Raw genomic sequence first — 15672 nt, 5'->3', positions numbered from 1 at the left:
GAAAAGTGATAACAATAGCAGTGAAATTCAAGACAAACACAAATAGAATTACAGGAGAAAATTCTGAACCATGGGAATGTTGACACCACCACTGTTCAAGACTCTGTGTATGCAGCTAGGGGAGCTAATGACATCAACATAAATGGGGAAAGTAAAGAGGATGAAGATGTCCCAGAGGAAGTGACACTGGTGGAAAAAACCTTCACATTAAACCATTTATGCCTGAGGATGCAATTTTTTGAATTTTGAAAATCAGACCTTGATGATGACCTTGAGCAGTAGGATGTATAAGATAACTCCCACATGCTTAGCGTTCCAATAATGGAACAGTAGGCATAAATGGGCACACTTGGAGATGTTTTACATCATTGAAAGTGCAAAAGATAAAATGCTGGAAGCTGATCCAAATTCAGGAGTATGACAATAAGCTAAGACATAAAAATGATGCTCACTCCATATCATACATTAAACAATGAGAAGGCAAGCACTGTTCAAATTATCCGGATACATTTTTTACGTAGAAATAAAACACCTATTTTCAATGTTTCTAATGTTTTAAATTATAGTGTACTAAATAAATATTGGGTTTTTAAAATAATTTTTTCATTTCCCTATACATTTACAACTGCAAGTAAGAGCATTTTTAATGCTTTGACAAACATTTTTAAAGGTCACAAAACAATTGTAATTTTCCCCATTGATTATTACAGATTGTTTGCATGGCCATTGTCACAGTCTTGCACTACTGTAGAAAGCGAGGAATGCCATCCTTATTTGAAATTTCAATACGAAATTTTTTTTTTCAAATCCCCATTCAACGACTTTCTTTTTTTTTTTTTTTTTTTTGAGACGGAGTATCGCTCTGTCGCCCAGGCTGGAGTGCAGTGGCACAATCTCGGCTCACTGCAAGCTCCGCCTCCCGGGTTCACACCATTCTCCTGCCTCAGCCTCCCGAGTAGCTGGGACTACAGGCGCCTGCCACCACGCCCGGCTAATTTTTTGTATTTTTAGTAGAGACCAGGGTTTCACCGTGTTAGCCAGGATGATCTCAATCTCCTGACGTCGTGATCTGCCCGCCTCGGCCTCCCAAAGTGCTGGGATTACAGGCATGAGCCACCGTGCCCAGCCCTCAACCACTTTCTTATGAGAGACATTTAACCCTTCCATGCCTCAGTTTCCTCATCTGTCAAATGTAGATAATTATACCCTCTTCAACTGGTTGTTGTGAAGATTTAACAAGCTAATACTTGCCAAGTGAAAGGTATAAATAAAACATGTAATGTTGGCTGCTATTATATGTATAGATCTGAACCGGATGGAGATAGAATACACTAAGTGGCCAGAGAGTGCCGGTGTTGTTATAATCATCACCACTGCCACCAGCAGCTGCCTCACAGCCACTCCCCTTTGCAGATGTCCTTAAAGTGCTGCCTTGAGGACCACACAGGACTCTGTCCAGCACAGCTCATTTTCTCTAGGAATTTCCATTTCTGGATAAAGACACAGTGACGTTGACCAGTGTTTCTCAACCTTTTCTTCATGATCACCTCTCTCTAGGAAGCTGCTTTAGGCATTTTTTTTCCTAATCATCTTTCTTATGAAATGTTAATATTATAGACATATGGTATATCTGTTAATGTAGTCTATGTATATTTCTGTTTTACACATAAAAAGAGTAAAATCTGCATTGAACCATTTATTTGTCCGCCTGGGGGAATATCACTGCCACTGAGAATATATGATATGGAGGTTTGCCTCCTCAAACCTCTCATCTCCCACCTCCTCACTACTTCTGCCCCACCCCCAGTCCTCTGGTTTCTCTCCTTTCTAAGAGAGCACTAATTTTTTTTTTTTTTGAGACAGAATCTCACTCTGTTGTCCAGGCTGGAGTGCAGTGGCTTGATCTCAGCTCACTGCAGCCTCTGCCTCCCAAGTTCAAGCAACTATCCTGCCTCAGTTTCCTGAGTAACTGGGATTACAGGTGCCCACCACCACACCCAGCTAATTTTGTATTTTTAGTAGAGACAGGGTTTCACCATGTTGGCCAGGCTGGTCTCGAACTCCTGAACTCAGGTGATCCACCCGCTTCAGCTCCCAAGGTGCTGGGATTACAGGTGTGAGCCACCGCGCCCGGCCCCTAATTTATTGTTGTCTTGAACCCATTGTCTTCCACGTGGTCATGCACTTTGCTAAATCAATTAAGTAATATCCCATTCTCTTTGCTAATGATTGATTAAGAATAGGTGTATGACACAATTCTGGGCAACAGGACGTGAGGGCAGATTAGCCATCTTTTTGTTGTTGTTGTTGTTGTTGTTGTTGTGTTAATGAAAAAAGGTGGGGTTGGTGGGGGCGAGCTCAGTGGCTCACAACTGAAATCCCAGCACTTTGGAAGGCTGAGGTGGGGGAATCGCTTGAGCTCAGAGATCGAGACCAGCCTGGGCAACATGGCGAAACCCTATCTCTATAAACAATTACAAAAAATAAATAAATAAATGAGTTGGGCTTAGTGGCACCTGCCCATAGTCCCAGCTACTTGGAAGGCTGAGGTGGGAGGATCCCTTGAGCCAAGGAGGTCGAGGCTGCAGTGAGCCAAGAGCAAGGCCCCATCTTAAAAAAAAAAAAAAAAAAGGTCAAACTTGAAGAGGTGGCCTACCTTTTCCCCACAGATGGTGGCAGGTCTTGATGTGTTCACTTGAACTCTGGTTGCTATCTTTTGTCTATCAAGAGAGTTTGCTTAAGGGCCTGACATGCCGAAGATGCAAAATGGGAAATAATCAGGGTTCTGAATGATGCTGAGTTGCTGACTCACTGAATTAATCAATCCTGGAACTGACCACATTGGGACTTGTTTGTTTGTTTTTGTTTTTGTTTTGAGATAGAGTCTCACACTGTCACCCAGGCTGGAGTGCAGTGGCCCGGTCCTGGCTCACTGCAACCTCCGCCTCCTGGGTTCAAGCAATTCTCCTACCTCAGCCTTCTGAGTAGCTGGGATCACAGGCATCTGCCACCACACCTGGCTAATTTTTGTATTTTTAGTAGAAACAGGGTTTCACCATGTTGGCCAGACTGGTCATGAACTCCTGGCCTCAAGTGATCCACCTGCCTCAGCCTTCAAAAGTGCTGGGATTATAGGCCTGAGCCACTATAAGCCCAGCTGGGACTTCTTGTTATATGAGGTGATACTTTTTCCTTATTGCTTTGGCTTGCTGAGTCAGTGTTTCCAGTTACTTGTAGCCAAAAAGATCCCAGGTATTATGGGGAAAAAAGAGCTATGGACAACAAAAGAATTTTGAACAAACATATTAATAAAAAGTCAAAGCATTTTTGTGAATTGAGGATTGCTGCATTTTGGAGACAAAGACTGGAAAATCTCTTCTTTCTTCTATTCCTGAGCAACCTTGGCCATATTCATAGCTTCAGCTCCCAGACTCTGGAATAACTGGGTTTGAATCCTACTCATCCATTGACCAGCTGAATGGCCTTGGTAAGTTACATTTTCGAGTGCCAGATTCCTTTTTAGTAAAATTAAGACAGGATTCTCTGTACTGCATTATGGAAGTTAAAATAAATAATACAAATAAAATGCTTAGAACAAATCTGACATCTATGTAGTATTTAATATATGACAGTTCATTTCTCTTATGCTAATGGCTTCCAACTCTGCCTCTCAAGGCCTGTCTGCTCCCAAATTTTCTTCAGATATTTTCACTTGGATGTTTCCATATTACTACACATTTAACTCATTCCCTACTCCCCCTCCCTGTGTTCTCAGGTGTGTTGGGAGCAGGCAGGAGCCCCACCCTCCCAAGCACAGCTTCAGCCACCCAAGTCGTGGCTGCAGACCTGGGCCTACCTGTGCTCTTGGGAGTGCTGGGAGCAGGCAGGAGCTCTGCCCTCCGGGTGCAGATACAGTCACCGAAAATCATAGCTGTGGACCCATGTATTTCATTCCACAGAGCATATAGGAACCCTCCCCCCTGGGCACAGCTACAGCCACCCAAGCTGGGGCTGCAGAGCTGGGCATCTCTGCACTCTTGGGGGCCTGGGAAGGCCCCCTGCCCCCATAGGCTCAGAGGTGTCTGATCCTGCTGCCTGGCCTCTCCCACTCCTGGCACCTGATCTGATCTCGGAGCAAGGTTGGGGCTGAGCCCAGGTGCTGTCACACCTAGCTGGGTGTGCACATGCTTGGGGAAGTGCTGACATGGCAGCCCCCTGCCAGCTTGGCCCCCTCCAGACTTTGGGCACCAACAAGCAAGGGACGGAAGCCTAGGTGGGGCTGAGGGCAGCTCAGCATTGGCCTGCAGGTGCTCCTTGGTGCAAATAGCCTGGGCATCATTGGCAGTGGGAGGAAAATAGGCTCCTGGGTGGAAGAGGGTGGGTCCCTGGTGAGGCCCCACCTTCAGGCCAGGGAGGGCTTGAAGGCTGGGGGCCGGGCTGCCAGTCCCCACAAACCAAAGTGGGAACTTGTGGTGCTTTCTCTGAGCCCACCCATGGCCACCCATGGATCAACTGATGCTCACTTCCTCACCTCTGAGGCCCATGAAATCTCCCAGCTCAGCCAGAGATGAGCAGATGTCAGGATGATCAGCTGCAGAGAGGAGCTACCCATACTAGGGCCTCCTGTCTGCTGAGAGCAGCAGATGTCAGGATGACCAGCTGCAGAGTGGAGCTACCCATACTAGAGCCTCCTCTACTGAGCGCTGCAGATGTTGGGACAACCAGCTGCAGAGAGGAGCTACCCTACTCACTCCAGGGCCTTCTTTCTACTGAGAGCAGCAGACATCAGGATGACCAGCTGCAGAGAGGAGCTACCCACTCCAGGGTCCCCAATGAGCTGTCACTCAATAAAGCTTATCTTCTCCGTACTCATCCTCCACTTGTCCACATATCTCATTCTTCCTGGAGCAGGACAAGAACTCAGGAACTGCCAAATGGCAAGGCTCAAAGATCTGTAACATAAACAGGACTGAAACACACCCCTTGCTCACCATGTTGCAGGTGAAGAGAAGGTGAGAATAGCTGTGGTCCTTTGGGGAGCCCAGACTTTGGAGCTCCTTGAGCCAAGGCTGTCACTCCCTCTTTGGGGCCCTGTGATTCCTGGAGTCTCCAAGCTTCCAGGCACCACCATGTTCCCCAGTGGCAGCTGTGATAAGCTGTTTGCAGTGCACCTGGTCTGGCCGCAGCCTGGCAGAGAGCCGGTGCCCATCCTGGCACCTGGAGCTGCCTGCCCCACTGCAGCAGCCAGTGTGCCTCCTGTGCACAGTGGCCAGACCCCACACTCACTTGCTCACACACCCCTCGCTACTGCACACCTGGCTTGCCCTTGGCAGGTGTGGGATCTAGGCCAGTAGTATGAGCCAAGTGCAACCTGCCAGGCCAAGTGGATGGAACGAGCCCAGCAGGCCTGAGCAAAACTCAAGCAAAAACACCAACAGCCACAGAGGTTTCTGGCCAGAAAAGCAACACCCCAAGGATCCTGCAACAAATATATTTCTATTTTTGTATCTTTCAAAAATGCATCTATCACAGCCCAGCTCCTTGATCCCTCAGGTGCTATAAACAGCCTCCTTCTCTAGTTTCTCAAAGCACTTTGTAGCTCTCATATCACTTTTTCATTATGAGTAAATTACAGCCCTGTCTTCCCCTCTAAACTGTAAACTTCTTGCAAATTGAAACTGTAATGGATATTTATTGGAAGATGACATAGTATGCTTCCTGCCACTCTCTGATAGTATCCCAAATTTCACTCAGTATTCACTATCTGGCCTACTGGCTTTGGGGGAAGATGATTCCAACCCCTAGCTCCAGAGATGAGTTTTTATTATCTAGAGGTAATCATTCCCATGTTGTTTGCCAAGCCAATTGGTGTATGCCTGGGTTTCTGAACCATACAATGCATGGCATTTCTCTGGATACAGGAATTAATTTTGGAAAGATCATGTGATCCAATGTGAACCAATGAAGAACAAGGCAATCTTCACTAAGTGTTTCTGGGAAAGTTCTAAACTCCATTAGAACTTTTCCTCTCTTTTGTAAATCCTGATGTCAAAAAGAGCCAATCTGGCACAATGAGGGAAGCCAGTCTGAAGAAGAGACCAGTACATGGGAGATGACCCAAAAGCTACTGAATGAATCTAACCCTGAAGCCTGTCCTACCTCTGAACTTCCTTTTACCATGAGCCAAAACAATTGCTATTAAGTTGGAGCCAAGTTCTTTCTAGCTTGCACCATGAAGAGTTCTATTGGATACAGGGAACTTATCTTCAACTTTGTATCCACCACAATATCTGCCACATGGCAGGCATTTGATAAATGCTTATAGGTTTGCATGAGCCAGTGATTCTGGTATAGCTGCTTTCTAATTCTCTGGATCTTCCCTGCAGTTTTCCTTTAGCAGTCTGCCCCATGCAAGTTCCCAGCAGTTCCTTTCCTCATTTGAGCTTGAGGCTTCTGGTAGGAGGATGTTCTCATTTTCAAAAACTGAAACGGAGCTTCCTGAAGTGACAGGGATGTTGTCTATCCAATTCAGCTCTCTTGGCAATTCCTCAGTGGACCCTGGCAAATCTTAACTCACTGGCTGTCCTCCCTCTAGACTTTGGACTGCCACCTGTTAGACTGCAATTGTAGTTATCATTTCAACAGACTCTCATGAAGTTTTAAACTTATAACTTCCTGGTGCTAACTTTGGAATCACCCTAATTTAATCAATAAACTGTAAAAAATCACATTTTAGGTGGGTTATTGTTATTAGGTATTCAATTACCAAATAGTTTTTTTTCAAACTCCCATACTATGAAATTATATAACTTCTAAGAAGTCTCCTGCTAATTACTTTCTTTATCTCTGGATGTGGATTAAGAGCTTTATTATCAGTAAATAATATTTATTTTTCTTTCTTTTTTCAATTTTCAAGTATATAATACATTGTTATTAACTGTAGTCCTATGATATACAATAGACCTCTTAGACTTTTTCCTTCTGTCTAACTAAATCTGTGTCCTTTGACCAACATATCCCCAATCCCCCTACCATCAGCCTCCGATAACCACCATTTAACTCTGTTTCCATGAGTCTGACTTTTCCACACTTCATGTATAATTGAGATCATGTGGCATTTATCTTTCTGTGCCTGGTTTATTTTGCTTAACATAATTTCCTCTGGGTTCATCCATGATGTTGCAAATGACAATATTTCCTTCTTTTTAAAGGCTGAATAATATTCCACTGTATATGTAGGTCATGTTTGCTTGATCCAAGAGTAATATTTCTAGACTTGGCTATCTTATTCTTTGTCTGATTTCCTCCTGCCCCATTATTTATTTATTTATTTTAATTTTATTATTATTATTATTATTATTTTGTGACAGAGTCGCACTCTGTTGCCCAGGCTGGAATGCAGTGGTGCAATCCCAGCTCACTGCAGCCTCCGTCTCCTGGTTTCAAGTGATGCTCTTGCCTCAGCCTCCCAAGTAGCTGGGATTACAGGCCCCCACCAACACACCCAGCTAAATTTTGTATTTTTATTAGAGATGGGTTTTGCCTTGTGGGCCAGGCTGGTCACAAACTCCTGGCCTCATGTGTTCCACCTGCCTCGGTCTCCCAAAGTACTGAGATTACAGGCATGAGCCACCACGCCTGGCCTATTTATTGCTTTTAATGGTATTCTAGGCCAGGCATGGTGGCTCATACCTGTAATCCCAGCATTTTGGGAGGACGAGGTGGGTGGATCACAGGAGGCCAGGAGTTCATGATCAGCCTGGACCACATGGTGAAACCCCATCTCTACTAAAAATACAAAAATTAGCCAGGCATGGTGGCGGGTGTCTGCAATCCCAGCAACTCGGGAGGCTGAGGCAGGAGAATCTCTTGAACCCAGGAGCGGGAGGTTGCAGTGAGCCAAGATAGGGCTACTGCACTCCATCCTGGGCAACAGAGTGAGCCCTGTCTCAAAAAAAACCAAAAAAGTAAATAAAAATTAAATGGTACTCTCCATCTTAGGCCCCAGCTACTAGATCCAGAGATTGACACTGACCCCAAGGCAGACATCCATAGGTGGTGCAGGTCCTAGGAAATGGTCTGGTATGAGAGTATCAACCACACCACATTTCCCTGTACTGTGCCTGGTCAACCAATTAGATGAGCTTTCAAAGATCCTGAATGTGAACCATAGATAGGAAGAGATACAGACTGAGGGATACAAAGATAGGTGAGTTTAACCATATTAAATTTAACTACTCTGTTCATCAAAACACCAGATAGAGAGTAAAAAGACAAGCCACAAGGTAAGAGAACATATTTGCAACATTATGTAAAAGATCAATTATTACATAAAAGAATTCCTACAAATTAACATAAAAATGATAGATAACCCAGGAGCTCTCTCCAAAAGTTTTGAATGGGCACAAAAGAGAAACTACAAATGGCCAATAAACAACATGAAAAATATTCAGCCTTATTAGTAATTGGAAAATGTAAATTAAATCCCATATATACACTAGTAGATATTTACAAGGTTGCCAAATTAAAACACCTGAAGATAGCAAACAAGACTATGAAACAAAGGGAACACAAACATATCGCATGAAGAATCATAACTGGTACGACCAATTTCAATTTGGCATTTCTGGTAAAGTACTCAACAATTCATCAACTGTACTCCTAAGAATATACCCCAGAGGAATCTGTGCACAGGTGCAGCTATAAGTATGTACAAGAATGTTCATGTACATTTTGGCAAAAAAAAAAAAAAACTAGAAACAACCTAAACATCCATCAGTGAAGAATAGATAAATAACTATGATATACTCTTACAATGGAACATTACTGAGCAATGAAAATGAATGACCAGTAGCTACATGCAACAACATGGTTAATCCCAGTGGGCAGGAAGTGGTAAAAGTATGGAAGAGGTATGTCCATGGTCCCTCATGACTGATGGCTTTGCCTTCGGAGAGGTTCTTCATCCGTTATCCCCTCTTGCAACATACAAAGTGAGTATTGGATTAAGCCCTCTTAGGAGCAATGCAGATTTCACAGCTTGGTCCTGCTGGTGCAGACGTGGGGGCCCAAGTGCTGCTTTAAGGCATAAATGCTTAAAGACTTTTTTACTGAAGAGGCTTGCAATTTATTTGGCAATTAGTTCCCTCAAAAACTGAGAAGGTTTCAGTCAGCTCCATGGACCAGTCACCACTCCCAAAGTTCTTTCCTGGGTATAGTTCTTCTTGGTCTTCTTCTTCTTTTTATTTTTTTTTTTTTTTTCTTCTTCTTTTTTTTTCTTCTTCTTCTTCTTCTTCTTCTTTTCTTCTTCTTCTTCTTTCTCTTCTTCTTCTTCCTCTTCTTCTTCTTCTTCTTTCTTCTTCTTCTTCCTCTTCTTCTTCTTCTTCTTCTTCTTCTTCTTCTTCTTCTTCTTCTTCTTCTTCTTATTATTATTATTGTTATCATTATTAATTATTATTACTATTGCCAAACTTTTCTTTGCCTCAGCATAAAAAGGACACTGGCTTTCCAGTACATAATATCGATTTTCTTATCTCTCAACTGCTGAGACAATGCCACATATTTCAGATTTTGATAACAGCAATGCTGTATTTTCTATACTAATTTCTGTATTAGTTAGCATAACGTTAGGTTTCTCTAACAGAGACCAATCAATAATTCCATATGGAGTGCAGTGGCGCCATCTCGGCTCACTCCAGCCTCAGCCTCCCAGGTTCAACCATCCTCCTGCCTCAGCCCCCAGTAGCTGGAACTGCAGGTGCACACCACCATGCTCAGCTAATTTTTGTACTTTTAGTAGAGACAGGGTTCGCCATGTTGCCCAGGCTGCTCTTGAACTCCTGAAAGAAAATAAAAGAGGCCGGGCACAGTGGCTCATACCTGTAATCCCAGCACTTTGGGAGGCTGAGGCTGGCAGATCGCTCGAGGCCAGGAGTTCAAGAGCAGCCTGGGCAACATGGCGAAACCCTGTCTCTACTAAAAGTACAAAAATTAGCTGAGCATGGTGGTATGCACCTGCAGTTCCAGCTACCTGGGGGGCTGAGGCAGGAGGATGGCTTGAACCTGGGAGGCTGAGGCTGGAGTGAGCCGAGATGGCGCCACTGCACTCCAGTGACAAAGTAAAACACTGTCTCAAAAAAGATAAAAGTTTAGTTTTTTCTCACTTAACAGTTCAAGGTGGGCATTCCAAGCAGTGGGTGGCTCTGTTCCACCTAATCATTCAGGGATCTAAGTTTTTTCCATCTTGTTGCTCCTCCATTCCCTAGGCCTTGCTGTTGTCTGCATGGTCCTTGTTGAATCACTGCCGTGTCTCAGTCTCAGTGTGTGGAAATGGGGAAGAGACTGGGGAAGAAACACATTCAGGCGTAGTCCTGGAAGAGACACACAGCACTTGTGCTCACATTTCCTTGGAGGAAATTTATCTACTTGGCCATATCTGATTACAAGGAAGGCTGGGACATGTGACTGGGATGAGGAGGAAAACAGGTTCTGGTGAGCAATTAGACCAAAAATGTTCAATCTCAAGCCTTCAAGTTATTTTGCTGCTTTGAGAATAGAATGAGACTCAGAATATTGACCATAAAGTCAGAGCTACATAGAAGACCAGAAATATAGACACAGTTCTCTTGTCATGTAGATTATCTACAAAAAGCCAAGCAATTCCACATCTTTTTTAATGATTAAAGTAATATATTTACTTTTCTTTGAAAATTTCCCATGTTGGCTATATGTTCATTATCCATTGATCCAATGTGAACAGGGGGGTTTTGACTTTAATTTATTTCTATTCAGCATTATTGAGATAGAATTGACAAATAGGAATTGCATATACTCAAGTTGTACAACATGATGTTTTGAGATATATATATATACATTGTAAAATGATTACCACATCTAGGCTAAGTAATGTATCCATCACCTCACATAGTTACCTTTGTGCATGTCTGTATATGTGGTGATACTTAAGATCTGCTTTCAGACAGTGGCTCACACCTGTAATCCCAGCACTTTGGGAGGCCAAGGCAGGCAGATCACTTGAGATCAGGAGCTCGAGACCAGCCTAGCCATCATGGTACAACCCCGTGTCTAATAAAATACAAAAATTAGCTGGGCATGGTGGTGCACACCTGTAATTCCAGCTACTCATGAGGCTGAGGCACAAGAATTGTTTAAACCCGGGAGGTGAAGGCTGCAGTGAGCCGAGATCATGCCACTGCACTCAGCCTGGGAGACAGAGCAAGACTCTATCTAACAACAACAAAACAAAACAAAACTACTTTCCTAACACATTTCAGGTATACAATCGATTCTTAACTATAGTCACCATGCTGCACATTAGGTTTCCAGAGCTTATTCATCTTACAACTACAAATTAGTTCCTTTTAACAACACTTCTCCATTTCTCCCACACCCTGACTTCTGTAATCACCCCTCTGCTCTCTGTTTCCATGAGTTCAACATTTTTTAGATTTCATGTGTAAGTGAGATCACGCAGTATTCATCTTTCTGTGTCTGGCTTACTTCATTTAGCATAAAGTCCTCAAGTTTCATACATATTGTTGTAAATGGCAGGATTTCCTTCTTTTTTAAGTCTAAAAAAATATTTTATCGGGCCGGGCGCGGTGGCTCACGCTTGTAATCCTAGCACTTTGGGAGGCCGAGGCGGGCGGATCACGAGTCAGGGATCGAGACCACGGTGAAACCCGTCTCTACTAAAATACAAAAATTAGCCGGGCGTGGTGGCGGGCGCTGTAGTCCAGCTACTCGGAGAGGCTGAGGCAGGAGAATGGCGTGAACTGGGAGGCGGAGCTTGCAGTGAGCCGAGATGCGCCACTGCACTCCAGCTGGGTGACAGAGCGAGACTCCGTCTCAAAAAAAAAAAAAAAAAAAAAAAAAAAAAAAAAAAAAAAAATATTTTATCGATTTCCCCATATCTTGCCAAATCAGTGGGGAATTGAGATCTTAAATAATTTTTAGCAAACCAGACATAGAAAAAAGAAATTAATTGTGTGGGGCTCTAATAACTAATTTAAGATATATGAATTTCATATTTATGCTCTTTAATAAAAAAAAAAGGAAAAAGAAAGCCTAGCACAGTGCCTGGCATAAAGTAGGCACTTAAATGTCAGTTCCCCTTCCTGTGAATTCCCTTTCAGCATGTTTATTCCCCTCCAGGGGCTGTCCTGGCTCACCTAAAACCAAGTGATGTAATCCAGGATGGCAGAGGGAGCTGCTGCTGCCCAGAGGGCCCAGAGCAAAGGTGGTGGCAGCAATGTAATGTCAAGGGTTGTCTGGTAAAATGGCAAGTGCCACTACTGGGGAGGAGCACCCTGAACACCAAGAGCTGGTGACGACCTACATGACATAACCCACGCACAGCCTTCTCACTCATCCAGGCCCCTCCCAGCTGGCTCTCCCCTTCCCACCCCTCTCTCCTCTAATAGCCTCATCCTGTAGCCTCAAGGCCACTATCAGTGGCTTGCTGTGGGAAGGAAACAGCCTGTAAGGGCTACAGCAGCAGGGGGGCAGATGTTATGTAGCCCCCCACTGCAGGAGCTCACCCATTGCATGCGTGCACCTGCTGCCTGACTGGTGGGGACAGGGGTGATCCCCCAGTAGGCACTTCACTTCTTGTTTGTTCTGTTCAGGCAGGTCAGAAAGTGCAGGAATGTGATGTGATAGATTTTCCTAAGCTCAATTAGGGCGATTAAATAGATGTCTCTATTTTTGGATGTTTGAGTAAATTCCTGTCTGGGTTGCCTAAGCCAAAGGTCACTCCCATTGCGTCTAAAGCCTCATGTTGAACTATGTCCACTGTCGAGAAGCGAGCATCCCTAAGGAGGGGAAGAAAAGGACAGGACAGCAACGACATTGCTATTTGGGAAGCTCCCTGGAAAAAAATAAGCATGAAGATTATTATGTTGAGCTCTAAAACAAAACACTCAGAACCACACACACACACACACACACACACACACACAAATTGACACCAGTTGTATGTGAAGCCTTGTGCTAGGTATGAAAAGGAAAGAGGAGGAAGCCCTTGTTCTCAAGTCCTTCAGTTGCACAAAGAAACAGGGAAGACAAACTTATACCAAAAGAAATGTTAGTGAAGTAAAACATAGCATGTTCCATATGTCAGAGGGAAGGGAGAGTGAATGAAATGGATCTGGGAAAAAAATGAGTTTGTTTAATCATTCATTTATTATTTCAATCATTCAGTCTATAGACATTTATTGAGTATGAAGTATGTGCCATCCACTGTGATAGGGACTAGAGACACATCACCAACTGGACACAGACCTTGCCCTTCAGGGGCCCCTGGGTAGAAGTGGGAGACAGACAGCTAAACAAGTAGAAGCAGGAATGTGTCATTGGGGCTATCATAGACATGGGGACAAGGTTCAGGGTGAAGCCAACCAGGCAGGAGTCTGTGGGCAGCAGGAGGAGGCTTGGGAGAAGGGGTGGCAATGGTGGCAGTTCTGACAAGTAGGTGTGTGGAAAGCAGGCGCAGTTCTGGGGTGGTGAGAGTGAAGGTGGGAGCTAGTGCTGGGAGATGCCAGAGGCTTAGGAAGCCAAGCTCCTAAAGGAATTTCTCCTGCTCCATGCCATTAAAACGTGGAAAACAACAGTGTTGTAGGAAAGATGCCCACTGTTTTAGGGAGAATGTGATGATGGAGATAGGTGTGTGACCACTGAACTCTGTGAACTAGCTCCATTGCTGCTGGTCAGCCCCTGTGCTCATCAGAGCAGCTGGCTCTCAGGCTGGTGACACCTAATTGGCACAGGGGCCACCTTGATGATGCAAAGAGCACACTGTCTCACCAGACCTCCTTTTAGGAAATGTTACTTTAAAACTGCCACTCTGGAGCAGGCACCAAGTGGTGCCTCTCTCTGTCTCTGCATCTCTCTGTCTCTGCATCTCTCTGTCTCTGCATCTCTCTGTCTCTGTATCTCTCTAGGCATCTGCTTCCTCTTTCTCTCTCTCTCTCTCTTTCTCCCCCTCTCTCCTCCCCTCCCTAACTACCCCCTACTCCCATCTTCCTCTGTCTCAGCATAGCAGAATATGACCACCCCCTTGCTCTTGCTTCAAATTACAGCTCCCATCCCATGGAAAGCGTGGATCTCTCTTGGACACAATTCCAGATGTGTGCCTTCTCGGGGAGGGGCTCTGACTCAGCCAAGGACAGACAGCAGGGTTCACACTGAATGGAGGGTGCTAGGAGCAACCACTGTGGGCAAGGGGCAGTGAAGAGGGCTCTTGTGAGTTAGGCAGGCACCCCAAAAGCCATAGTTCTTCATATCTCTGGCCCCTGGTCCCTGGAGACAAATGGTCACTGCTTTACCTGGCTATTGGACTGATTTGATGAGATAATGTATTTAAAGCAACTGCTACCCAGTGGGCCCTCAGTAAATGGAGGAGATTATAATTCTAATTATTATTACTATTTTTTGAGATGGACTCTCGATCTGTCGCCCAGGCTGGAGTGCAGTGGCGCGATCTCAGCTCACTGCAGCCTCCACCTCCCAGGTTCAAGCGATTCTTCTGCCTCAGCCTCCCGAGTAGCTGGAACTACAGGTGTGCACCACCACACCTAGCTAATTTTTGTATTTTTAGTAGAGACGGGGTTTCACCATGTTGGCCAGGCTGGTCTCCAACTCCTGACCCACCCACCTCGGCCTCCCAAAGTGCTGAATTACAGTCATGAGCCACTGCGCCCAGCTGATTATAATTATTATATTAGTCAATAAAGATATCTGTGATCTGTTTAGGAAAGACTGTGCTTTCTTTCCTCCACCGGCAATGTGCCTTCTTTGCTCCACCAAAGCTGTTCACATTAAAACAGGGATGTGGGGCAGGGCCTCTTTCCCTCTCTCAGTCCCCACCCCTCTCATCTCTTGGTTACAACTTATTAAAACTCCTGCCTCCACATGCCCCCAAGCTTTCTTTGCTATTACAAATCAATCATGTACTCTTTCAGCCCTTGCTACCCCCATAGGTACTCATCTGTAATGACTATATTTAGGAATGTTAAGTTCATATGGTGATTAGATGTCTTTCCTCTCAAAGTATAAGACTGTGGACTAAGAGACTTTTCTGAACACCCAGGACATTGCCACACATCTTGTGTTTACCTGGTTACATTTCTTGATTCATCATGTTTTCATAGGAAGGGCAATTTCCATTTATAGCCTCATAAAAGGAATCTCAGGAAGTCATTTATTTCAGGTCACAGCCTTTGGCCAGGATAAGACTTCAGCTTTCTAAATAAATGAGTGTGTATTTTATTTGTACTCCCACATAAGCCTATGGTCGTACAATCTGAGATTTGGAAGGGACTTGGAGGGTCTTCTGGGCCAGGCACCTCCCAGGGTGGGATTCTGCTATCCACACCCCCCGCAACATGGGCATCTGGTCTGCAGGAGAACAGGGGGGTTGTGGCCTTCCTGGGAAGTTCATTCCATCTTTGTTCCTTCTTTTTTTTTTTTTTTTTGACAGAGTTTCACTCTTGTTGCCCAGGCTGGAGTGCAGTAGCATGATCTCAGCTCACTGCAACCTCTGCCTCCCAGGTTCAAGCAGTTCTCCTGCTTCAGCCTTCCAAGTAGCTGGGATTACAGGGGCCCGCCACCACATCCGGCTAATTTTGTATTTTTACTAGAGACAGGATTTCA

Source organism: Nomascus leucogenys, chromosome 5, assembly GCF_006542625.1.
Source record: "Nomascus leucogenys isolate Asia chromosome 5, Asia_NLE_v1, whole genome shotgun sequence".
Classification (NCBI taxonomy): domain Eukaryota; kingdom Metazoa; phylum Chordata; class Mammalia; order Primates; family Hylobatidae; genus Nomascus; species Nomascus leucogenys.
This window is presented reverse-complemented; position numbering follows the sequence as displayed.